The 26612-nt window shown below is 44.7% G+C and overlaps 1 long non-coding RNA gene across 1 annotated transcript in view; it reads left to right on the top strand.

Annotated features, from left to right (window-relative positions):
• The window catches only part of LOC139013898 (uncharacterized), a 214028-nt gene that overhangs the window by 103806 nt on the left and 83610 nt on the right, over positions 1-26612 (top strand). Inside the window, exon 3 of the long non-coding RNA XR_011472159.1 lies at positions 15764-15821. This is a non-coding gene — a long non-coding RNA (uncharacterized lncRNA). The remainder of the gene's footprint in view (positions 1-15763; positions 15822-26612) is intronic.

The following is a 26612-nucleotide window of genomic DNA, read 5'->3' as shown; positions in this document are numbered from 1 at the left end:
CTTGGGACTGATCCTTTCTGTCACCTTGCGAGGGAGTACGGTCCTCTCACACCTTGACTTCAGACCTTTGGCCTCCGGAGCTGTGAGACAGTACATGTCTGCTCTTCTGGGCTGCGCTGTTTGTGGCACTTTGTCACGCAGCCCTAGAAACTATGCAGTTTCCCCATGGGTGCTCTGGAGTTGGGTGGCCCTTAGGAATTGTCCCAGTTGAGTCTGGGCCAGGTCTTTGAACTTCCTCATTGACCAGTCACTGGGTGTGGGCTCTCCTCCTCTCCCCCACATCTGAGGGACATAAAGCGGGTCAAGCAGCTTCCTCTGGCCACTCTGAGCCATCAGCAGCCGACATCCCTGCCAGAGCCAGGAGGGTGAGGAAAGTGATGCACTCATCTTAGGTGCCCAATTTAAGAGGGTGCCAAACCGCAGCCATTTTACTGCAAAATCACACATAATTACAATGAATGCAAGCATCTGTGATGAACAGACACCTCTCAAAAGTTTACATAAAGCAGGATGGGTAGTTCCGGTTTCCTCTCTTGCCTGGCTGCAGTGTGGCCTGCATGGCGCTCTGCTCCCTGCGCTGGGAAAAGGGGTGCCTTGTCCTGAGGGGCACATCTGGGTCCCCCACACCAAGGGAGAAGGAAAGCCGCTTTAGGACTTAGGCAGTCAGGCTCGAGTCTGGACGCTTAACCACTGCCCTCTACTGCTGGGAAGCATGGAGAGGAAGTGTTTCAGAGGAAGGAGTGATGGAAGCACAGGAGACGCTGTAAAGTCTGTTGTGTTCCAAAGTCAAATCTACTCATTGCTCCGTGAAAGGAAACGCCGCAGGGCCTCACAGCCGGGAGCAGCGTCAGTGTTCTGGGGTCTGTGCTGTGGGAGAGGTCCCTGTGCGGCCAGTGACAAAATCAAATCAAGGTCACCCTGTGCAAGGACAATGGCGGGTTTGCTCTTCCCTCTCCTGCCCTCAGCCCACCCTTTCCAGTGATGTAGGGCTCTGCCTGGACAAGTTCACTGCTGCTGAAATGACAAATCTGGGAGGTTTTATGTCCCGCGTGCTGGGTCTTTGAACTCGAGGCAGACAGGCCTCAGGCTCAGAGGGATGGATGGATGGTCTGTGTACATTGACCCCTACCCTGCCTCCCAAAGACGACCCCCCAAGGCCACCTGAGTAATTCACTCCTTTCCTCCCAGGCCTTGATTTCCGTCCTCCCCCGCCCACCGACAGAGCCTAAAACAAGAGACAACCTTCCTTTGCCAACTGTTATAAATCCCCTCTTAGCCAGAGCTCCCGCTGATTGCCTGGCTTGTGTCTGTCTGTAAATGAGGCTCCTCACATGTGACTGATGGCCCCACACTCTGGATACACATTTGACCGAACTGGAAGGACCACTGTTTAACCATTCAGCAATATTGTTTCGGAGCCAACTTCTTGGGATGGCATTGTTCAGGGTTGATCGTTTCTAATCAATAGCAGTTGTCGGTGGGAACCAGGAACCAGGAACTCCCACCTCATGTTGAGTGACGGAGGATGTATCTTGGCTTCAAGCTCAGAGAGCCCTTGCCTCCTGAATAAACATCACGTCAAAGGTTATTCTCTGTTCTTCCCATCAAGCTTAACTTTAGCAAAATTAGGATATGGATTTTCCTTTATTCTCTGTGATCATAAATGTAATGTCAGATTTTTTTTCTCCCAGAGAGCTTTTCATCCCACCTCTATGCAGTGTCAAGGTTGTCAGAGCCATAATTTATTCATATTTTTGACCTCTGGGGAGGACAATATCCAAAGGGTCAGGGAGTGTTATTGGATGTCAGGATGAAAATTCACTGCTCGGCTCCTTTTACAATGTTGCATTTCACCAGGACCGTGCAAATGCTGCTGGGGCGTTGGCTGCTGTAATTACCCCTGCAGAGCGACCCCTTCCTTAGTAGTAATTACCCAACATTGTGCATTTCCCAAAGCCCTCACGTGGAAAATACTTGGAGCCTGCTTGTTTTTCTCCACAGGGAAGTGAGGTCTGTGATTCCCGCCCCTCTGCTTGAGCCACTGCCCATAGCTACCTGGGAACCTGGGTGGGCCAGGGATATGGAGCATCCTGCTGTGGGCTGGGCCATCCGCCCGTGTGGTCCCCTTGCCAGGCCACTCTGAGACCTGGCTCATCCTCTCAGGGCTCACAGTATAGCTCTTTGCCCAGAACATGAAGGCCCAGGCAGCCCTGGAAGCTTAATGATTTTCTGAGAACTGTGTGGAGAGGCCTAGAGGGCCGGAGGAACAATTAATCAATGCTAAATAATAACAATAGTTATTCTCTGATTCATTGACGGAATAAATCCCTCATTTTGACCCGAAATAGATACAGTCCAGACGTGCACCACAAAGCCTATGGGCTCATTAGAATTCTCGCCAAGCAGCATCTTGCATGTCTTCCAGAGGGTTCTATCTCCCAGTCATTTTAAATGGCTTGGAAAGAGCTTGCTTTTGTACAGCCCACTATTTTGTGATTGGTTTGTCCCCATTTCCCCGAGGCAGCTGGGGACAAGGTTCTGACTGGGTCAGCTCCAGCAGAGGGTGAGAGAGTGGCTAGGGCTTTGGAACCAGACAGGCCAGTGCTTATGAACTGGTCCTGCCACTTTCCTGCTACATAATCTTCATGTGTCACTTAACCTCTCTGAGCCTCAGTTTCCCTATTTACAAAATGAGAGCAATAATTCTGCCGACCCTTAGGGCTATGGGGAGGATTATGTGAGATGCTGAATATGAATTGAGATGGAGCTGGCACAGGGAGAGCCTCTGATGTGGAAAGAATCCCTTGATTAGCTCACTAGGGGTTGAGCCCCCAGGGCCTGGGTATTGACTGGCCACGGCTTCAGAGGAAGGCAGAAGCTGCTCTGCATGGAAGGAGAGGAAGTGGGAACTGGTCGGGGCGGGAGTAGGAGAGACAAATAAAATGGAAATGGTGTGCACAGCACCCTTCCAAGTGATGTTACACCGTTCTTCTGGGGAACATGCTTGGTAAGGCTGGACCCCTAATGGATGCTGGTAAAGGGTGGGAACCTTGGGTTCAGATGGCACGGGGCCCAGAGACAGCACAGCAGGGACAGTGAGGGGTGGGAGACAGCAGGGACAGCGAGGGCTGAGGGAGAGGAGCCTGTAGCTCTCACAGGAGGCCATAGAAATCTTTAGGGAGGACTTGCGCTTCAAAGAGGGGTGGTCAAGGAAATTTCACTTTCAGTGTGGGTGCCAGGGTCCCCCGGAAGACTCGTTTAACACAGTGCGGCTTCTGGTAGCATACACAGTGAACGGTTGTTTTGGTAAATGCTAGTGTCATCCTGTTAGCTGGATGAGCGAGGGTGTGAGGCTGGCTCCCGAGGCGGACAAGGACTGGAGAAGTGGGGTCTCCCACCTGCTAACTCCTGCATCCTTTGAGAAAGAACTAGTCCAACTCAGGGCTGGGAAAAGTACCTAAAAAGGTAGACCACTGAGACAGCCATCCCACTCCACATTTTCTTGTTATCTTATCCCATCTTATTAACCTTTTGTAGGCTTTTGTGCCTTAGATATGCATCAGTATAGATCATTTGTACTGTGAGTACAAATTCAAACGCAGCTGCTTTAGTTTCTGGAACACTGAGGAGGGAAACACCCAGTCCCTTGTTGCTTTGCATGAGGCAGCTTAGCAAGGGTTTCTCCATGGTGCCCCTGCCTGCAATCCTTCCCCCTCATCTCTGCAGCTCTGTATCCCGCCAGACCTTCCAGGTCCACCTCATAAATATTTCCCTGATCCCACAGCCAGAGGGTGCCTCTCAGCTTGACATGCCCACTGCAGCTGGAGGTGCCCTCTCTTGTGGTACTTGCCAGTTTCTGCAGGTCACAATGGCTACACAGCAGACCTGGGACATTCACAAGGGATGTGCCCAGGACCTTTGCAGATGCCCAGATCACAACTGTCATTAATCACTATGGACAATTGCTTCTACACAACTTGGATTTTCTATTCAAGAGCCGTTCACTTCCTTCTCACTCTGCATCTATTCAAGTACCTACTTTCTTAGGAGAACCCTTTTGTTTTCACAAAGCAACACCATTTTACCCTTTCACCAGAGTTACTTCATCAACTGCTGCCATCCAATAGAAGGTACTGCAATGATGGAAAGCTACAGTCTGCACCGCCAATAGGGTGGCTACAAATGTTATTGAGGCTTGAAATGTGGCTAGTGTGACTGAAGAGCTGAATTTATACTTTTATTTCATTTGAGTTAATTTAAGACTCAAATAGCCACATGTGGCTAGTGGCTACCACTTTGGACAGTGCAGGCATAGACACTGACAAGAAGAGACTCACCTAGGTAGGGGGCTAGGCTCACTCACTGGCTAAGGAACCTGCTTGCCCACTCATGACCTTGAAGGGTGCACGATTCAAATACCTCAGCTAAACTTTAGCCTACCTCCCAGAGAAGAGGTGGCAGGTATTAAAAATGTTGGCATGCCAAAGGCCAACCATTTTCTTATTTTACCTTCAACACCTTTACTTTGTAAGCATATTAAAATGCTTCTGGAGACAACCACAGTCTCTCCCCAAAAGTCTTTCAAAGAGTGTGTGTACAATCAATATTGGAGGAGAAAATGGGTGAGGATTTTATGAAACTTAGCTGTGCATTTGAAAGACTAGCAGCCACTGTGATTCTCTGCTTTTAAAATCAGATACAGTGATGTTTGGGGCGAGAATATCAGGAGATTGAAAAGAATCATTCAATAAATATTGATTGAAGGCACCTTCTTGTACACGGTTGTCATGGTGGAGGAGGGGACACAAAGGCTGCTTCTTTTCTCCCCCACAGCACAACAGCTCTGGAAGTTTCCTTGAGGGACTTTTGGTGAACTTCTTGGTGTGGTCTGATGTTTTGACTTGAACTGTGTTGAAGTCACCCTCAGTACCTCAGAATGTGCACTTCTAAGAATAGAGTCATTGCAGATGTAACTAGTTGAGGTAAAATGAGGCCATACTGCAGTAGGGTGGATCCTTAATCCAGTAGGACATTATCTTCATAAGAAGAGGGAAATTTGGACACATAGGTAGGACACCATGTGATCACACAGGCAGTGATTGAAGTGTCTGCAAGCCAAGGATTGATGGCCACCACCAGAAGCTGGAAGAGGCAAGGAAGGATGCTACCCAGTCTTAGAGGGAGCATGGCCCTGCTAACACCTTCATTTTGAACTTCCAGGCTTCAGAGCAAAAGGCAGAATATAGTTTTGTTATGTTAAGCCACCCAGTTTTGGCACTTCATTACGGGAACCCTAGGACATGAAGACATCTGTTTTATGCTGAAGTGGTGTGGTAACAACGATACAGAGACTCTACAGCTGGTAGATGAGGAACCATTGGACTGCACTTTGGCTGGAGGGCACTGAGGAGGTGCAGGCCAAGGTGGACTTACTGCAGTGGCCAGTGCCCCAGAAGAAAGCATTTGGCAGGTGCTTCCTCACATTCTGCAGCTACTCAGAGCAGCGGACTTGGAGAGGGAAGATGAAGCTCTGGCCCCAACTCTACTACTTACCTTGGTCAAGGCATGCTTCTCTCCTGGGCAAAATGGAGGTGCATTGCCTTGGAATTTCCTTCCCTTGTGTAGCCCAGGCTTAATCTCCCCAACTGGATGGAGACCTCTGGAGGGCAGGAATCACATCTCCTCCCACCGCTCCATGTGCTTTGGTGTATTTGGTGTTTATTGTACAAAGCCCCATGAGGATGTAGGTCACATCTGTTCTACTTACTATAGGCCCAGTGCCCAGCACATACTTGGTGCCCCGTAGATTTTTATTGAATGAGTTATCCTATATAATAAAAGCCTAATATGCAAGTGTCCGACCATTTGACCAGTTGCTATGACATGCACTGACCACCAGAGGGCAGATGCTTTAACCAGTAGGTTAGCTTGCTGCTGGGGTCTGGTCAATCAGGACTGGGCCAGACTGACCGGGCACACCCTGGAGCCCTCCCGCAACCCCTCCCCAGCCCCAATCATGCACCAGTGGGGTACCTCGGCCTGGCCTGCACCCTCTCACAATCTGGGACCCCTTGGGGGATGTTGGAGAGACAGTTTCAGCCCAATCCCCGCAGGCCAGGATGAGGGATCCCACTGGTGCACAAATCGTGCACCAGGCCTCTAGTAAATTAATAAGTGAAGACTCTGTACTGAGTTCTCAGGTCTGTTACTCACATGCTACTGATATTCACCTTGGGATGGGGTCGATCAGGCATGATATGCCATAAGAGTGTTGTCAATCCTGGATTGCTTTTATCTTTTGCATCTCTATCGACAGAGGGGGAGCAGTATTGAAGGAGCAAGGAGATGGTCCTTCCACCCTCTTCTTTCCTTCTTTTTAGAGCAAAAAATAACATTTTCATGTTTCCATCCTGTGGCCCCATACTTACTTGGAAATACATTTTGCTCAAATTCAAGTGGGTTTGCCTCATTTTTTTTCTGTTCACCCTTGTCAAGATTTCCCACTTGACCACTGCAGCATTATTTCCTTGGTTGGCCATCTCAGGGGAAAGGGGCAGTGGTGAGGAGGCCTTGCTGAAAAAGGAAGGTTTAACAAGGAGTTGCTGCCCTGCATTGCCATCGGCCCCTGTGGCCACCACCGAAACAGCACATTCTAGTTAACAGGTTAGTTGCAAGTCCTTTCCCTCCCTACACCTTCCTACTTCTGAGCTCCAGCCTCTTTGGGGAATGGGGGGCGGGGGGACTGCCCCTGGAATTGAACCAGAACTGGAACCAGCTCCCATGAGCTCGGTTCCCTCCAAACAGAGCTGTTGGCTCCTTCTTTGTCCAAAGGAAAATTTACGGTTCCAATTTTTACAATTCACATCTTTCATTTAATATTCCAGCCTTCTTTCCCCAAGGCTCCCAGCACTGCTCATGTCAGAAGGGACTACTTATTTCCCAAACCCTTTTTGCATTATTAGTTTCATTTATTATTTTTATGTTTTCTATTGGGCCCACGTACATACCATTTCTCTGAGATCCCCGGAGCAACTGACAACAAGCTGGGTGGGAGCCGTCATCCCTCAGCAAGGGAAACGAAGATGATGTTATGGGTTCTCCAGGGAAAATGAGTCTAGCCTGTACTTTTAAAATTAGCCCAGTTAACCCTTTGTCAGCCAGCCCCAAATGTCCATGCGGATGTCAGACCTTCTTCTCCCCATTCCTGTCTGTTCCAGACAGTGGAGGGTTTGGGGGACAAAACGTGATTTTTTAACTTCTCAGACAGCTGAAATGCCTTTCTCCCACACCCTTTTATCTTTTGGAGATACTCAAGGTCTGAAAAGACTGGAGTTTGAAAACCCCATCATTGTCTTGGAGTAGAAAGGCAGCCTGATTTTACTTTGTCTTTGAAAATTGTGGTAATTCCATCAAAACAAGTTGGAACAGCAGCAGAGCAGCTGGGTGTCCTATGAGACCCCTGGCATGTTGCAAAGGAGCTCGTTGCAAGGTTATGCCTGGTGGCTATGATCATTACTAGATGCCCCAGGTCACTTTCAGAACCAGCAGAGCTTTTGACAAAGTCACCTTTCTAGACTGGTACTTGGCAGACAAATTTTGAGTTATCATGAGTATAAATAAATTCCCTCTGCTTCTAAGAAGCAGGAGTGCCCCATAGAAGTGTTTCTGTTTGTGGGCAAGAGAATTGCTAAGAACACATGTTCTGGTAACTGAGACCAGAAAAAGGCTTCTTTGGGGCTCAGAAAGACCCAGAAGAGTCAGTGATTGTATCATGGTTACTGCATGAAAGAAGCTTCTTGCTGTCTCCTTACCCTTACGTTGTCTGCAACAGTGTCTTAACCTGGACCTTTGAGTAGGGAGAGCTGCCTAATGTTTGTTGATCTTAATCACTCCGTTTATTTTCACCTTGGTCCAGGGCAACAGGGTGTCAGCCAGGAAGGATACTGGGTATGGTGGGCCCAAAGGGATGGGCCCCTCCTGAGTCCCCTTTATCAGTCCCATGGCTAACCCTTCCATTGCCTGTTCAGCTCCACAAGTCTTTCTCTGAATAGGCCCATTGTACTTGGTTGTGAAGTGCACAGAAGCTCAAGGTTAAATGGTAGCCCCTAATTTACTTTTGGCTGATCCATCCCATATTCAACCATTCCTGGGCTCAACCCTGAATACCACATAACTTAAAAGGCTGCAGATTTCAAGTTTCCTGGGAGATTGAAAATCCTAATATGAGCAGATGCAGTTCTATTTACAAATTTACATATTTATACCCTCAAAGCATGTCCTCATCCATGATCTCATTTCTTTATCCTTTAGCCATAAAAAAATTACCATTTCTGTTGCACACTGGATCCTTTCAGAGAAGTTGGACTTTTTTTTTCTATTTCCTGAGTGAAAAAAACAACAACAAACTTTGCTGAGAATGAGGACTAGTCTTGGAATACTGATTAAGTTTTGGTCAGACACATTGACAAAGACGAATTGATTCAAATTGGGCCAACACATGGTGTGTTTATTTCTTAGAGGTAACAGTAAATTAAGAACAATAAAAAAGAGAGAGAGATATTTTAAAAATCTATATATCTTTTTGAAAAATGCCGGGTGTTGCTTATTAACCTCCTTGGGAATGGACTTCCGTCGTGTTGAGGCTTGGTGACACGGTTTCGTCTGTTGCTCTGCCCCCAGATGAATAGTAAGTCTCCAGAATGGCACTTGCAGTCTGTAATACTATTACCACTCGGTCTGCTGTGGGGTCCCTCAGTCATTTTTTCAATTAAAAAAGGCCCAATGCTCTATTAACCTCTTGTCTGCTGCTCCATCCTTCATACTGCCATTGCTCAGAGATGACGAGCTGTGTATTAAAAAAGGCATATATTACTGTAAGCCACCTCCAAGTTCCCTGTCATTAGAAAGATGAAGTATCATTTTTTCATTAAAAAATATGAGACAGTTTGTCATACTCACAACTACCGGGCCTGCCTGCAATCTCTTTGTTACAGGAGATGAGAGTTGACTCCCACCATTCAACATCCCATGGCCTGGAAGCTCAACTGAGCCACTCTGCGTGGAAGATGGGCCAGGGAAGGGTTTCGTCCTCAGGAGGCAAAGCTGTGGCCTATTGACATTTTTCTCCTGACAGCTGCTCTTCGTTGAAACACTGGCCTTGGTTTACCAGATGCCTGAGCAGTAAATAAAACTGCACGCTTCACACCATCTACAGCTGCACAGAAAATCAGGTGGCTTTCTGGGTCCCTTCCTGCCTTCTCATGTGTAAAGCTGAGGGTTTCTCAAGGAAGCACAAGGTCAAGGCCATATGTTCTGTGCTATGGATCTCTCTTGCTTTCAAGTCTTATAAGAAGCTGCCCAGAGTGGCCAGACACTCTGGTCAGGTTACCAAGATTTGTGTTGACTTAGGACATAAGCAGGGCCAAATGTCCAGAACTCAGCCACCATCTCTCTGGTGCCAAGTGACAGCCATTTAGGGTCAGTGTCCTGGTTTCAAGTTTCAGAGCACTCAGGTATTGCCCTTTCCCCCCATTCCAAGCTTTAGGGGCAACGTGCCAAGACCATGGCCTCTTTAGAAATACATCTTGGCTACATTGACTCGGGTGTGGGGATAGGTCTGACCATGACTATTGTGGAAATCTCTGCTGGGCTGTGCCTCCTGGATTTCCACATAAACCTCTGCTTGTCCTTCTGGCCAACCAGGTAGGCCTGACCTAGTGGAGAAAAGTGGAAGGTCTGGCCCCTCCCTCTCTGTGTTGCCCTTGCTCTCCCGCCTCCGAGGCTTGGGGCCCTCCTAATCCCTCCGGCACCTCAGTCAAAACTGACTCACAGGAAAGAAGCTGGTTTCTCATTCAATTAGACAACCCTTAATGGACTGTGCTGATTGGCACTATGACTAGTTTATTATTTCTTACCTCACTTGTGAAAACTGTGGATCAATTCTTCTATTCATCTCTAATTGGACACCATTCCTGGGCCACTTGTTAGCTCTTCCAAACCCTGCTTTCCCTCCTCAGGGAAGGGACAAAATTGTCATCTATGGGCTTCCATGTGCCAGGTATCATGGGAGTCAATTTTATATAGTGATTAATATAGGTGCCAAACTGCTCAAGTTCAAATTCTGACTCTACTAAGTACTAGCACTCTGCACTGAGAAAAGTTACTTTACCTCCTCACCTGTTAAATTGGGCTCTAACAGAATTTACCTCCTGGGGTTACTGTGAGGATTTGATGAGATTATCATGAAGCCTGTGCCTGTACAAGGTTAAGTGCTCAACAATCTCTAGCTGCTGTTATTTTTAGCTACTCACTCTGAATATTTACCTCTTTGACCCTTATGATAATCCTTTGAAGTAGGTATTCTATCCAGTTTTTATTGATGAGGAAACTAAGGCTCATGAGGTTAAGTAACTTGCCCCAATTCTCCCCTGGGTAAGCTGTGGGGGTGGGACTCACACCCAGGTCTGTAGCTTCCCAATTGTATCTTCTCTCCACTGTAGCCTGAGGTCCTAAGTGTTCCCACGTCTTATCTCCTGCCTGGACTCTCAGCAGGTGATAAATTCTATTAAAAATGGAAGGTGTCCTCCCAAGGCATGCACTTTACTTCCTCAACGCCTCTCCATTCTACCTCGAAATTCTTCATGGCCTTCAATTACATCTTCACTTCATTCCAAGCCAATTAGCCAGTGTGCTTTTTATCCCATCCCCTTCAACTTTCTTAGGACTTGGCTCCAAGAATTTTAACCATACTCTTGCTGTTGACCTCTTCTTCTTGATAATCATATCTCCTTTGACAGATGGAACACTATTCTGATTATCTGACCTCTCTGATCACTGCTTGTCCTTTGCTCGGGTCCTGAGGTTCTCTGTAGACTCACCAATCTTATCCATTCCGTGATGTCAAATATAACCCAGATCCTCTTGATTTTTGTAGCAGATGTTTTCTGTGCAGTGCCCCAAATCCCCTCAGCCCACTCGATTTCAGTGCAACTGTGCTGAATGAACAGCTCCATGCATACAAAAGAATGCTCTGGGTGTCTGTCCACTCTCCTGCCTCGGGGCCTTGTCTGAAGCTATGGAAGGGCCAGCTTGCATACAGGAAGCACAAAGGAGTTAACACTTCCCATCTTTGGAGGAATAGTTTTGAAGTGGTTACTACCATGTAGTTCTGCGTGTTTCCTTAGAGATTCTCCAGCGAGATTGAACTCCAATTTCCCACTGAGATAAGCAACTCCATAACACACCCTTTAGTGGCTTTTCTTATTCCCTGCCTCACTCTCCCCTCTCCTTTATTCTGCTCCCTAGCATCACCTCCCAACTAAACTACCTGTACCCAAGTCTGTGTCTTACGTTTTTTTGTGGGGAGGAGACCCAAATTAGAATATTCCATAGCTGAAATTTCAGTGTATGCCTCACTTCAGACTTTAGCACCTACTAGTATACATGTATCTTATCTCAATACCTAACTGAGCCCATGGTATTAGTTTCTGCCCCTGCCCTGTTCTACTCTGGTTCCCAAGCTAGAAAATACAGAGCAGCTTCTACTCTCTTTTACTTCATCTACCACATCAACTTACTAATTTTGAAATGACTCTCACATTTGTCCCCGGGCTTAGGAGAAATTGGTGGCAAATTCTTAATTATCAGAGGTTCTTTCTCCTCCAGCAAAGAAACTGTGCAAGCCTCCCTCCGCATTCACAAAACAAAAGTGGCATGGAGGTTTTGCAGGTGCAAAATGCTCTCTGTACATCAGTAAGAGTATGTTTTCTCTACAAGTGTGTACGTGGTAGCTGAGATGTTTTATTCCCTCTTCATAAGAAGTGGCTGCTGCTGTAACCGCTACATCACAGGAATTGTGACTCAGTCTGATAAACTTTGTTTTTGAAGTTCCAACCAATTGAAAACATATTATTGTCAGAAGATAAATAATGACTATAGCCCATTGGACAAACCTTGCTTCCTTGAACTTCTAAGGTCTGGACCCTCTTTACAGCTCTGGGAGCCAGGCAGGTGTTTAGGTGGAAGGGTGGGTGGATGCATACTTCTGATGCTCCAAAGCGCTAACTGCCAAGACACTACTCTGTTTTTGGAGCTGCTAAACAAGTGTTTCATCCCAAATATCACCACTGAAGCATGGCACTCTCCCCCGCCCCCAAAGACTGCAATTTTCTAGACCAAAATTTGACCCCAAAGTCTCCTGATGCAATGATATTCTCTCCCCCAGGAATTAGGGATTGGGACTCACAGAGGCTGGCTCACTGAGCTGCCAAAGCTGGCCCTGATGTAACACTGTTAGCCAATGCAGATTGTCTTGGTAATTGAGGAGCAGCCATTTGAAGCAATGATTGGTGATGGCATTGATGGGCATCAGAAAAACCAGGTTGAAGAAAAAGCAGAAGAAAGGTGCAGAGAGAAATATAACTGAGCAACCAAGAGAATTCATAGAGAGGCAGAGTCTAGTCTTTTGACATAAACTGTGCTTTGATGAACTTCCTTACACATGCACATCTTTTCATATCTGTGAATATTCCTTTATGATGACTTTCTGTAAATGGAGTTTCTAAGCCAAAGAATATTCACATCCAGAGGATTTTGATATGTGTTCCTAAAGGACCCCTGAAAAAAGTTTTTATTTTAAATCAATTTTTACCCCTGTTTGTAGTCTGTGTCTAGGTCTTTATGCTCTTATATTCCCTACATATTATCCTATAAGGAAAAAATTGGGAATAATTTGAATAACATAAGCATACATTTCATAGGAGAAGAAGTAAAAATGGTTGTTTAATATATGGAAAGATGCCCACACTCACTTATAATAGGATAAATGCAAATAGAAATGTCCTGAGATTTCACTTTTTCCTCATTATTTGGTAAGTTCCAGAAATGTGATAGCATACTTGATGGCAAGGCTGGGAGAAACAAGCACATGCATGTTTTGGGTGAGTGTGTAAATGAATAAAAACCTTGTAGAAGGCAATTTGGAAACATCTTTCCAAATTAAAAGTGCATACATCCTTGGTCTTGGAATTCGCTTGACAGATACCCTGGCATATTTGAAAAATGATGTACATTCAAGGTTATTCCTTGTAGCATTGTTTAAGAGTCCAATACTAGAAACAATCTAAATAAATTATTATACATCTTTACAATAAATAACCAATGATAAATAGAGAAGTTCTTATTGTCTAATATATAGATTATAGTGTCTAATATAATAAACTTATATTGTCTAGTATAATAAAATTGTCTAATATATATTGTTAGGAAAAACTACTGTGAAACTATGTATATAAATGCTATATTTTATTTCAAAGGAAGGAAGATAAGTAATAATGCATACTGGTATTTGATATCAAGGAAATATGAATATAACATATATTCATATTCTAAAAGGATACAGAAGATATGCATTGTAGTGGTTGCCTGTTTGAGGTATGGTGAGCCCTAGCCACACGAGGGATAAGAGTGGGAGGAAGACTTCACTGTATTCTTTGGGTTTTGATTTGGGGAGCATGTAAATATGCTTTTTTTTCCACAAAAAAATAAAAAGAAAGGAAAGCAAAAAACAACAATAACCACAAGAACAACACACATTCATCCCCCCAAAAAATAAAATAAAGCAAAAAAAACCACACAAAAAAACAATTTTTCCAGTTAAAAATTTTTTTTTGCTGTTTTTATTCTTTATTTTAAAAATACAACATAGTATAAGAACATTCTCTAAATATACAAGAAAGTTAAGATTTAAATTTTTTAATTTATTACAAAATAAATTTAAGTTGGCAGGCCCAGATATGTACATAATATTCCTCATTTAATATCACACAGCAATGGAAAGCCATATGGATTTTTATTGATGTGGAAGTAGGATATCATAGGAAGGTACTTCTTTGTTTTTATACTGCTATTTATGTTTCACTATAAATGAGTAACAGCTGTATAGGCACAAAGCCTTAGTCTCATATCTAGAAATTTCTTTTAGATTATTTAAACCAATTTTCAAAACCTTTTTAATAAGAAAACCTAGGACTGGATGGATTAAAGAATCAGTTTAAAATTTTAATTTGCCTTTAAAATGTTTAATAGATTTCAACATTTTGTTCTTACGCCTGTTGACTATTTGCATTTCTCATTTGGGAATTATGCCATTCATATTCTTTGCCATTTTTTAAAATTGAAGCTTCTGTTTTATTGATTATAAGTATATCTCTATATTAAGAATACTAAGATCTGTCTCTCATATATATATTTCAAATGTTTTCCTGAGTTTATTGTATATCATTTAGATTTTAATGGTCTTTAATTTGACATATTGGAGTTAAAATTTTTATCGAGTTGAATCTATCTGTTCTTTTATTTGTAAACCCTCCTTGGCAAATGTAATTAGAAAAGTTTCCACCTCTAAGATAAGCTATTCACCTGTATTTTCTTCTAGTTCTTTTAGAATTATTTTCATCTAAATCATTAATGCTTTTGGAATTTATTTTTGTGTACTGTATAAAGCCAACATATAGCTTTTCTTTTTAGCAAAAGGCTAGCCAGTTGTCCCCAAACTAGTTATTGGCTAAGTCATCCTGTGCTCACTGATTTGAAATGCTGCCTTTATCATAGAGTAAGTTGTTTTTACCGATGGACCTGTTTCTGGGGTTTCTCTTTTACATCTCCATTGATCTACCTGCCTAGACCTGCACCAGACCAACCTGGTCCTCGGTAATAAACCATCACATTGTTCTTCCAAGCTTAGAGCTCTGTGCTTCCACATAGTGTTTGGCTAGACCCTGTGCAGGACCTGAGCCCTCCTCCCTGAATCCCTGCCACATGCTTCATCGTCTGCTGTACTGGGGATGAGTGTACTCACCCTCCACTCCCACCGTAACTGCAGGGCATATTAGCCCTCTCACCATCAGTGAGCTCTTCAAGTATAAGGCTATGTCTTCTGTTTTCTACACTTCTCCCATGCCCTACTACCATCCAGCATAGCATGTGGTTTCATGGAACAATGGAGAATCCACTAAATTCCAGTTGGACCGCTTATTAGCATTTTTTGTGTTATCTTGGAAAGAAACTTTTCCACTCTGACCCTCAGACTATTTGCCTTTGAAATGAATATAAAATCCTTACTTCACAAAGTATGAGGATTAAAATAAGTAATACTTTTAAACATTCCTGGCACATCCCTGGTACATAGGAGGACCTCAATAAAGGTTCATTTATTCATTCATTCAAAGTTCTCGTTCATCAAATATATATGAGTGTTTTGATTGATTCATTCTGCCCTCCATCATCACAAGCTTGGCTGTGCTGAATTAACTTCTCCCATAACGGCTTCTCTGACCGGGGACTCAGCGAGCCTGCTGATGGGTTCCAGGTGGCTTAGAGCCAGATCAGATCCCAAACCACCTTTAGTTGGGGTTTTGACCAATTTGGGGTGAGCATAGACAGAAGGGCAAGAAAGGGTGCTGAGCTCAGTGGAGAAGTGGGAGGCTCTGGTATGTGTATGTGCACACATATATGTATATTTATGTATATGTGGGATATACAGAGGTGGGGCAAAAGTAGTTTTATAGTTGTGAGTAGATGAATCAGAGTTTATTCTTGTATTATTCATTAATTATTGTTTTACTTATTTGTATTACAACTGCAAACCTCCTTTTGCCCACCCCTTTACATATCTATGTATGTGTGCATGTGTGTGTGTGTGTGTGTGTGTGTGTGTGTGTGTAGCTATATTAATGCATTTGTTTCTCTTTTTATTTGTTTTCAGCAGTGGCAGGGAATACATGTTCCAGAGAGAAAGAAAGAGAGGTTTTAGATGCTCCCAGGTGAGTGCTGACTCCATGTGCACTCTCCCCTCCCCTCTCTCTCCTCCTACCTTTCATTTCCTCCCTCCCACACCTGTGCTCTTTCCAGAGCACTCAGAGCTGCTGTCACGTCTCTGTGGCAGCTCCCAGAGCTTGTCAGCTGAGCAGCTGTCAGTCTAACTTCCTTCTCCTCCAGAGAGCGGGGTGAAATCTGTCAGTGTCCGGGAGGAAGGTGGAGACGTGGGAAGGAGCTTGGGTGTCGAATGTGAACGTGTATGAACATCTGTGAGGATGGAGAACAGGACCCCAGGGGCCTCAGGAGAGCTTCCCTGAACTTCCCGGGCACAGCTGTTTCTCCCTCCTGCAGGCTTCTGCCGATGTTACTCACTCCTGGACTTGGCTCTGTGATTGTGTGTCCGTGTATCTGTTTTCTCATTAGGTAGTGAGCTCCTCAAGGCCAAGCATTTATTTTTTAAATGATGATCCAGTGCCTGGAATATAGTAGACACTCAGTAAACACTTGTTGTATGGAGGAGAGAGTGAATGAGTGTTATGTATGTTCTGTTGGGCAGTAGCAAGCTTTCTACAATATTGCATGATAATGTCACTCACCCCCTCTGGTGTGCCACTGATGAGGGTACCACCTAAATGAATCAACTGACCGGTTCCCGAGTTGCAGTGGGGTGGCTTTGATTTTCCTATCTTCTCTGGATAACCACAGTGCAGCATTGGACTTTTAGAATAAGATCAAATTTGGGCAAGTGTCAAGTCATGTATCGTCTACTTGACTCTGCGCAAGGACTTCACTGCTATTTTCAGTAACTTTGAAGTGGGAAATAGATCCCATCTCAAAGGGTTGGCATCAGGCCCAGCCAGCATGGCTCAGTGGTTGAGCATCAACCTATGATCCAGGAGGTCATGGTTCCATTCCCAGTCAGAGCACATGCCCGGGTTTCAGGCTTCATCCCTGGAAGTGTGCAGGAGGCAGCCAATCAATGATTCTCTCTCATCATTGATGTTTCTATCTCTCCCTCTCCCTTCCTCTCTGAAATCAATATATATATATATATATATATATATATATAATATTAAAAAGGGTTGGCATCAGGATTAGGTGAAATAGCACATGGGGAATGGCGAGTGAGCACCATTCTAAGCATCCATAGGCACTTGACAAATTTTAGCAATTATTACTAAGCTACATCAAGTTGTGAGTGAATAGCTATGTTGGAGTAGATGAAAGTTGGGGGTGGGGCAGGGGTGAGGTAGAGAAAGAAAGAGAGAGTGAGAGAGAGAGAGAGAGACAGAGAGAGAAAGCAAAGACTAGTAGGTTTTACTTTTCTGATTCTGTGAGCACATGGAGTTACCAGTAAGGCATTACTTAGAGTCATTTCAGGCATTGGGGAGGTGGGGCAAATTGAGGTACAAGGTTCTTTTCCAGGCCATGAGGTCTCTCAACTAGGTCACTGAATAAGATGGTTTCTGCTCTAAGATTTTTAGATTGGAGCAGATTTCTAGAGGTGGAATGATTTTCACATTGATCACTCAGTGCACATTGATTGAACACCTACTGTCTGCCAGGGGAGACATAGATGAATTAGACACAGTTCCTGCCCCCTGAGGAGTTCCCAACCTACTTTCAGAAACAAGGTAGAAACTCAGAAAAGGTAAGATTTTAAACCAAGTGTTGAATAACAGCTCAAAACAGCCCAGCATGGGGGCAGTGCATAATTTTTGCCTAGTGAGGGGTGATCTCGTCTCCTGGGGAAGGAGCGATCCAGGTGGAATAGGCTGGGGAGAGAGGGTGCCCCAGACAAAGAGGCGGGAAGCATCTGGACCCAGGAAGAAGGTGTCCTGGGGAGAGGGGTGGGAGATGGAAGCTGTCTTTTGATGACACCAGTGGACCAGTCAGTGGAAAGGTAGGAGAGAAGCCTGAATGGGCCTGGAATGTTGAACCTGAGAGTTTGGAGTATGTTTAGAACCATGGGTGGCTTTTGAGCAGGGAAGTGACACTGTGAACATTACGTTTCCAGAACTTCCATTTAAGACTTTCCTGAGCATTCAGACCCACATTGGAAAAGCCGCGTGTCCCTACCTGGGAGCTTTGCCTGTACCCCAAGATCATTAGGGGCTGGTTGCTGCTCACTCAACCCCAAGTCTTGCTTTCTCAGGAGGTGTTTTCTAAAATCTTTTGTGGCTAAAAAGCTGTGGTTTCATTTGGTCCTCCCCACAGCTCCCTACAGGGTGAGGAGCATGAGCAACTTGCTCAGTCCACACATTTTGTTAGTGGCAGGTCTGGGGCAGCGCTGGGCTCACGTCCACGTTTCCTGAGCCGGGTTCAGGGCACTGACTCCATGGCACCGCTGCCTCAGGAAGCCATGCTGATCCTGAGTGCTGGGAACAGAAGCTGATATAAGCTGAAGTCTTTGCCTTTAAGGGCATTTTACATAATCAGAATAAAAGCTATTTCCCCCAAATTTATCTTTAAAATAACTGACAGGAATTTAAGAAATGACTCAAATAAGAAGTGATACTTCAAGGCACCTAAGAAAAGGTTCCCTTTAACCCCTTCCTCACCCCAATAGGCTGAGATTTGACCATGAGCTTCAGTGTGGGAATGGTGAAGGGTGTGCAGAAGCCAAGCAGACAAGTGACCAATGGGGACACCCCTGCCCAGCGGGCTTGGTGGCAGAGAGGGGGATTTATGGGAGCTAATGGTTGCCATGGATATGACTAACATAACCCTGCTTATTCCCCATCCCCCTGAATTGGCCCAGGGGAAAAACCCATCTCAACCCCTTTGTAGCCCTTTGTGAGCCAGGTCTGGAGACCATCCAAGGAGATAAATAAGTAGGAAAGTGAGGAGACAGCAACCCAATTTGGCAATTAGCCCGCATCAGGCCAGGCAAGATGGATTTTCAACTTCAAGCAAATTGGCATGAAGAGCAGAGGGAACCCTTACATTTTTCTTTCTGATTCTGCGTCTCTTTCCAGTGAGTTGAAAAAAATCTATTTTGCAAAATATATGGGCCCAGAAAGAACCCAAACCTAAGGAGAGTTTTTGCCATTTGATGTATCGTCCCCTTTATTTAAAATGATGAAAGAGAGAAAAATGTTTTTCAGAGTGACATTATTTATCTTAAGATAATCAATGAAACCCTCATAAACTAATATATTAAAGAAAACATTTAAGCTCAAACCAAGCAAAAATGCAAGAGGTCTTAAAAGTATCCCCACGGCTCTAGGGGAAATGCAGTGGTCCGATGCTGTGGCCCTTTCTTAGGTCAGCTTGTTGGTCATTTAACTTTCTGGACACTCTTTCCTGCCTGCTAGGTGCCGATTGCTATGGCTCTTCCTGTGCTTGTACTGTCATAAATATAGCTAGGCCCACTAGACACCCTCTGCTTGGGACTGACCTTGATGACTGCCGAGTGACCGAGCGCCAGGAAGCTCTGCCCACCTCTCTGGGCTCCCTTCTTTTTCAGGAAAGCCGGCCATGCAGGCCTGGTTTTCCTGGAAATCCTTTGCCAGTAGGGCCTCAGGAAAAAGCGGGTTCAGTTTTCCTTCCTTGCTGTACAAGGCACATGTTCATTCATGTTTTTCAGTTCACCTGGCAGAGAGGAGGCCTTTGGGACAAATCTCTTCCTCCCTCTCCCACCTGCGCCCACCAGCATGAGGGGGGAGGCACCTCGGAGTCTGTCAGGGGAATTGCTTCTGGGTGCTTTTCCATTTTCAACAGTTTCTGACCCATTTTAGCATGTAGACACCCAAATGCTATGGAAAAGCGCTACATGGGTCGGTTTGCCCTCCGGCTAAGGCTGACCTCTGTGAGGGGGAAGGAATAAGAGGCTTCAGAGAGGGTGTAGCTTCCTATGGAGGCAGAGGGTCCTGACTTTCTGGTTGTGATCTGAGGACACTGGGAGGCTTCCTGCCACCAAATACCCCACTCACCACATCTCAGTGCCCGAAGCTTCCCCATGATGCGCTGTGCATGTAGGATAAGCATGAGCTCTTTGCTTTTTAAAACAGTATGTGTTGAGAAGCATCCCTATCTCAGCAATCTCCCATCAGTGGTCGGGCCATCACTCCTTCATTCAGTCCTAATTTACTGAGTGTCCTCTGTGTTCTCGGGACCACACTAGGCAGTGAGGTTAGAACAAGGAGATGCTTGGGTCATGTCACCATGAGGTGATCCGCATAAAAGAAAGGCCAAGAGAATTAGAGACTCCTGCTCCGACATCTTGCTGTCGAACCAGCTACAGCGGCCCCGAACCTTCCCCCTACTTTGTATTTGTTGAATCCACTGGAGTCAGTAGAGCCCTCACTTCCAAGAGTGGATGAGTCACGGAGGGTCTGGGGACGCAGAGCAGGGCACCCTAGTGGTCACTTCCAGAACCACCCTTCGCCTTCTCCTGCTCTGGCTCTGGGAGGGTCTGCGTCCATGGGCTTCTTCATCCTCTGGCTTCCAGCTGGGCTGGGCCGGTGGAGTTCTCTGCCAGGAGATCAGGCCGAAGGAGAGCGATGGTGGGGTGTTTGCTGTCCCACCCCCACTTTCTCCTTGCATGGGCCACCCTGCGGCTGAGTTCTCATAACGAAGGCAGCAGCGTGGTAGGCAGCCCTCTTCCTCAGCTGTAGCTGCAGGGCTCTCCATGTTCTGGGACCCACCCCTCCTCTAGCCCTTTCGGACCCAGGGGTGGAACCTCTGCTGCGCTAACGCCAGTGTTTGCATCCTTTGCTGGTTTCCCTTAACTCTGCCCATACGTTGCAGGTGCCCCTTCATTAAACGCCACTGTTACCCCAGCTGAGTGCGTGTGGGTGTCCTCCGGGTCCTGACCATGCTGGTCCCTGATGCATACCCCTGTCACTCGTGACGTCAGACATGTCTCTCAAATCATACAGATGCATGTGAAATAGATGCTTTTACGTCACTGTGCCATACGTGGTCCTTGCGAGAACCCTGTAATGGAAGCAGGAGGGAAACTGAGGATTCTGGGTTGAACAGCTGTGGAAGCTCATGCAGCCAGTTAGCGTCGGGGGTGGCATCTTTGACCTCAGGAATGGCAGACCCTACACCAAGGAGGGAGGGGGGCTCTCCTCTGCGTTGGAGCCCTGTCTGGTGCAGGGACCGGTCAGCACAGCTTCCATTGTACCTGCCACCCCCTCCCCCACTGTGATGCAGAATGGGAAAGCTGTCCCCAGCCAGCAGCCAGCTCTTTGTTCCACACTAACGAAGCATGTTCTATGGGGAGCTGGGGGTTCCACTTCGATTTTCAGGACCTACAAATAACGCTCTACAGCACATTGTTTGCTAGAAATTACCCAGAATTCAGCTCTTTCACGCTCATTCTGCTGTATGGAAAAAAGCTACAGTAACAATCGATGGTTTTCCATGGTCTCTGGCTGTCCACTAGCCCTTATTTTGCTGGCTTTGTTTTGCTTATGCAGTCCCAGCTGTGATTATCAATACGTGTATCCACCGCTCCTGGGTCTGATTGTAGCAACAGTAATAAGATTTGGGGTGGGGGGGTTGTCAATCTACCAAGGTTACAATCTCTGGATTGAGGGAGGGTAAGTGAGGGAGCAGAAAGTGGGGAGGGAGGAAGGAGAGTGTCTAAGAGAGCAGGCGGTGAGGTGAGCTCCAGGAGGAGGGAGGAGAGAAAGGAGGGGAAGGCAGAGTAGATCCAACACCAGCAATGCAGTGAGCTGCTCACTGCTCCAAGCAAACTTGAGTCCTGACACATCTATCTCGGAGCTCGGACTCTGCGTTCACAGCCCAAACCCTCTCTCCAGCTGTTCCCTGCCAACCCTGTGATCCTTTAAATGCAGGCAGATAAAACCAGCGGGTTGCAGGATAAATTAACATGCTCAACCAATTACCAGGGCTTTATGATAATGCAAGTACAAGGGGCTTACGTGTTGGGTCTGGAGGAGAGAAAATGAACTTCTGAATCCCTCGTATTGTCTTTAAAAGTCTTAAAGTAAAAAAGAAATTTTTTCCTGGTAGAGTGGGGTAGGGAGGGGATTGTGTTATCAACTAAGCTCTAATTCCCTAGCTAATCTGTCATTTCATTTCAAATCTTTCGATCAAACCCGTGTTTATTTAAAAAGCAACTTCACATTTAAATTGTGCAGATGTTCTTATTTATCCCTCTTACAACTCACCTCAGCAAATGCTTAGATTTACGCTTCTCTTGGATATTAAAAATTGGCCAACAGTTTATATTGGACACTAGGTGGGCTTAAACATATCTTGGGGTATGTGGGTGAGTGTTGGGTATATGTGTGTGAATATTGATGGTAGAAGTTGTAATCTCAGTCAGGCATCGCAGCCATGCATAATTCAATCAGTTATTATATGAATATCCACAGAGAGGAAGAATAAGAAATAAATCAGAATGGAATGGAGTGGCAAATAGATTATTGAACCCAGTCAAGTATGCAGTTATCTGAGGAGAGATTACAGACACTGTATGGCTTTAAAATTAGCTAAAATCATGACCCAGGAAGAAGGAGAACTTCATGACCACTCCTTTCCTTGAGCTTTGAAAACCACGAATGGTGACCGGAAATATAGCTTCAGCCTGGACACTGCTTGCAGAAAAGAATCTGGTCAAATCATGGTTAACAGTCCTGGGCATTTAAGAAACCTCAGCTAGTAGAGAATAAAGCCTAGGAAGGTAGCCCCAAGTTCATTTGGATGACACAGTTGTTTCCAAGTGCAAGCATAGTTCAACCCAGGAGTTTTCGAAATTAAAAAGGTAAATGTTTTAAAAAACCAAATTGGTGTTTGTGTATTAGGGAAGTCTATGCATATTTGGCACCATAAGTGTGATGCTTAAGAGAATTTGTCTTCTGTAGGAACAGTTCAGCCTTGTGATCTTAGTTTAAAATATGAATTGAATGGCTCATTTGACTTGGGCTGTTAAATGGAAACCTTATGAAATTAACACACAGGGTTGAAGCATCTAGGAGAACTTAGAGTTCACCATACTCATAGTTTAACTTATTAGATTCATAAGAATGTAAACAGCTGGGAGGTTCTTGTTTAATCCGTCAAATGAGGTACTTTAAAAGGAAATAGAACACAGTAAATTTATAACTGCAGTTTTAAATGTTTAAAGGGATTTAATTAACCAAGTCTATAAATGGAATCACCGTGAATCAAAGTCTCTCTTAAAGAGGTTGTTAAAATTTGTTAGACTTGTACATGGAATAATGAGAATTATAAGCTAAATGCAAAAGCCTAAGTTAGAAGCAGGTTTTTAAATTGGGCTCTTTAAGGAGAAACAGTGGAACACAATGATTAAGAGCTCAGTTGCTGAAGCCAGCCTGCCAGGGCTTAAACCCAGCACTGCCATTTAGTTGTGTGATCCTGGGCAGGTAAATAACCTGGCTGTGCCTCAGTCTCCTCACCTGTGAAATGGGAGTGCTGATGTTAATAGCACAATATTAAGAGAGCATTAAATAAGATGATGGATTTAAGCTCTTAGATCAGCCGTGGGCAAACTATGGCCCGAGGGCCGAATCCAGCCCGTTTGAAATGAATAAAACTAAAAAAAAAAAGACCGTACCCTTTTATGTAATGATGTTTACTTTGAATTTATATTAGTTCACACAAACACTCCATCCATGCTTTTGTTCCGGCCCTCCGGTCCAGTTTAAGAACCCGTTGTGGCCCTGGAGTCAAAAAGTTTGCCCACCCCTGTCTTAGATGGTCTCTGCCATAAAATGAGACCTCATTCAATGTTGGCATGAAAGTCTATTTCCCAAACTAAATCTGAAATAGTCTTTTCTGCCTACAAAACCCCACCCATGAGAACATCAAAGGCCTCACAGGGACAGGCATGTCTAGATAAGGTGCTTCTGACACAGCCCAAAGAAGTACTTTGAAAGGTGAAAAAAATATAGACAGTTGAGCGTTTCCCTCTCTCTTCAGAGGGAAACGCTCAACTGTCTATATTTTTCAGCGGTTCTCAACCTATGGGTCGCGACCCCTTTGGGGGTCGAACGACCCTTTCACAGGGGTCGTCTAAATACATCCTGCATATCAGATATTTACGTTACCATTCATAACAGTAGCAAAATTACAGTTATGAAGAAGCAACAAAAATAATTTTATGGTTGGGGGTCACCACAACATGAGGAACTGTATTAAAGGGTCGTGGCATTAGGAAGGTTGAGAACCACTTAGTAAGTACTTGGCATTAAGTTGCTTAACTTGTCTGGGTTGGTCAAATATCAGAAAGGTTGATCCAGATGCGTGTGTCTTCCCCCACCCCACCCCCACCCCCACCCCCTACCCCTGGCCTGGTTTTCAGGTCTTCAGGTCTTCAGTGGCTCCAGCCCTGCCTCTGTTTCAGTAGCACCTGTGAGCTCAGGCATTTCAGATCTGGGGACCTCTGCCGGCCTACATTTGGTTAGCTCTTCATTAGCAAGCAGTCATTAGTCTCTAATGATTCGGAAGTTATGCAGCAACCCAAAGTCATGTGGATTTGACATCACTTGCTTTTTCACATTACTAAATTATTTTATTATGAACATTTTCAAATATACTTAAATATTAAAGAGGATAAGAAGCTTTGTCTTTGGTGATGGCAGACTGGATAATTCAGATGAAATTTCTCCCTTAGAACAAGAGAAGCTGCACATAACCTAAAAGATATCAGTTTGAAGGTATTGGAGGGCTTACATGACATTGAAGAATCATGATGCCCAGATTCAGCTGAAAAGGAAGCTTAGAGAGATGAGCCTGGCACTGGGGGGCGAGTTTGACCCTAGAAGGACCTGCTTATTTTAGGAGACAGAGGCCAGGAAGCTGAACAGAGCTTATAAGGCTGGAAGATAAAGCCTGGGCACAGCATGGAAGGGGGATTTTTAAACCCCACCCCGTGTTAGAGTGGGGACCCAAAGTGCTAACTCCCAGAAGTAACTGTGAGCCAAATATAAACCATCCCTTGTAGGGATTGAACACTTAAAGAAGGAAAATGAGATAGAGAAACTTCCATTGCTAGATATCCACTTAGAAAGCTACAGTCATTAAGACAGTGTGACGTGGCAAAGGATAGACAAACAGGCCAACGCAACCAAATAGGAAGTTCGGAAACAAACTCACCATATGCAGGAACTGCAATTTTGACAAAGAAAGCTCTGCGGACCAGGGGAAAGGATAGTTGTGGTTTTGTTGTTGTTGTTTAAATATTTGGTGCAGGATATCCATATGAGGAAAACATGAACCTTGACAATAAGCAAAAAAATTAATTCCAACTGGATCATGACCTAAATGTGAAACCAAAAAGTGTTCAGAAGATAACACAGAAAAATATCTTCATGATTTTAAGGTAGGAAACATTTTCTTAAACAGGATACAAAGAATAGTAGTCATAAAACAAAAGAGTAATAAATTGGACTATATTAAAATTTAGAACTTCTGCTCATCAAAGATAGCTGTTAAGAGTGGCTAGGCAAGCCATGGTTGAATTATTTGCAACACATAAATGACAAAGGCTCATACCTAGAATATATATATTCTCACAAAATAATAGAAAAGGGCAGAAAACCCAAAGATAAAATGGACAAGATACTTGAACAGATATTTCACCAAAGATCAAATGTTGACAACAGGCTACTTCCAAATAGCAACTGCATTCTGGAAGACTCCCCACGAACCTAGGACACCTAATGTATGATCACCCCTTTCTTGTTCCATGACTTTTGAGATTCTGTGCATTTTCCTGGACTATCGGGCCCCTGTAAAAATTTGAAATTGTTTGGAGAACAGGTTCTTTCCATGAGATGTGCAAGGAGAAATCGGTAAAGGAAAGTGGTAAAGATTTGAGGCAGGAAGAGAGAGAAAGACATTTTTAGCATTGGGATTAGACAAAGTATTCAGGATACAAACACAGCTCATTGCTAGCACATAATGCAACTCTGGAACAAGCCCTTCCAGTTGCTGCATTCAACCAGAGTCCACCGAGGGGTTAAACACAAAAATATACAATCTAACAAGAAACAGGAAAGCAGCTAGCTAATCTTGCCCAACTCCTCTCTTTACAGACACCTCATTCTGGTTCTAACTTAGCCTTAGCTTCTTCCCCTCCTTCTAACTCTGCCCCTTAAGCGTGCGCGCGCGCACACACACACACACACTCACTCACAATGATATTTTTTTGCATATTATAGTCAACCAGTATTTTTATGCCAATCCTCTTCAAATGTGAAAGACAGCTATACTTAGAATTACAGTGCTGTACAGCTAGAAGAGATCTTGATTATCATCTTAATCAAATTCCCCATTTTACAAATGATGGAACTGAGGCCCAGAAGTCATTGGTGACTTGCGCTGGGTCAAATTTGAGCGACGTGGTCAAAGCCTTCAGATGAGAACTCAAGGTTCTGTATTCAGGGCTCTTTTCAGGCTACCATTATTGCTTTGCTCTTTCAAAAATACAATAAACAGGGTTTTCTTTTGGGTGATGAAAATGCTAGATAGAGGAGTAGTTACCCAACAACGCGAATGTCCTAAATGCCACTCAATTGTATATTTTAAAATGGTTAATTTTATGTTAGGTGGATTTCACCTTAATAAAAAAAAATCTTCAATAAGAGAATGCAGTGAGAATTATGTCAGAGCCCATTATTAATTGTACAGGAATAAATCCACTTGAACAGCATTAACCCCCAAGGCCAATGTTATTAATTCAGTTCCTCAGTATCGCGGTGGTCTGCTGTACAATGCTGGGTAAATAGGGCTCTCTGTGTTGGCTTTCATCTCTCTTCAGTTTTAAGACCGGCACTGCTGTTTCCAGGGTACTG

The sequence above is a fragment of the Myotis yumanensis genome, unplaced genomic scaffold, assembly GCF_028538775.1.
Source record: "Myotis yumanensis isolate MYYU_CA2020_CCGP unplaced genomic scaffold, mMyoYum1.0.hap1 SCAF_7, whole genome shotgun sequence".
Lineage (NCBI taxonomy): Eukaryota > Metazoa > Chordata > Mammalia > Chiroptera > Vespertilionidae > Myotis > Myotis yumanensis.
Note: the sequence above shows the minus strand (reverse complement) of the source record. Positions and strands in the feature narration are given on the sequence as shown.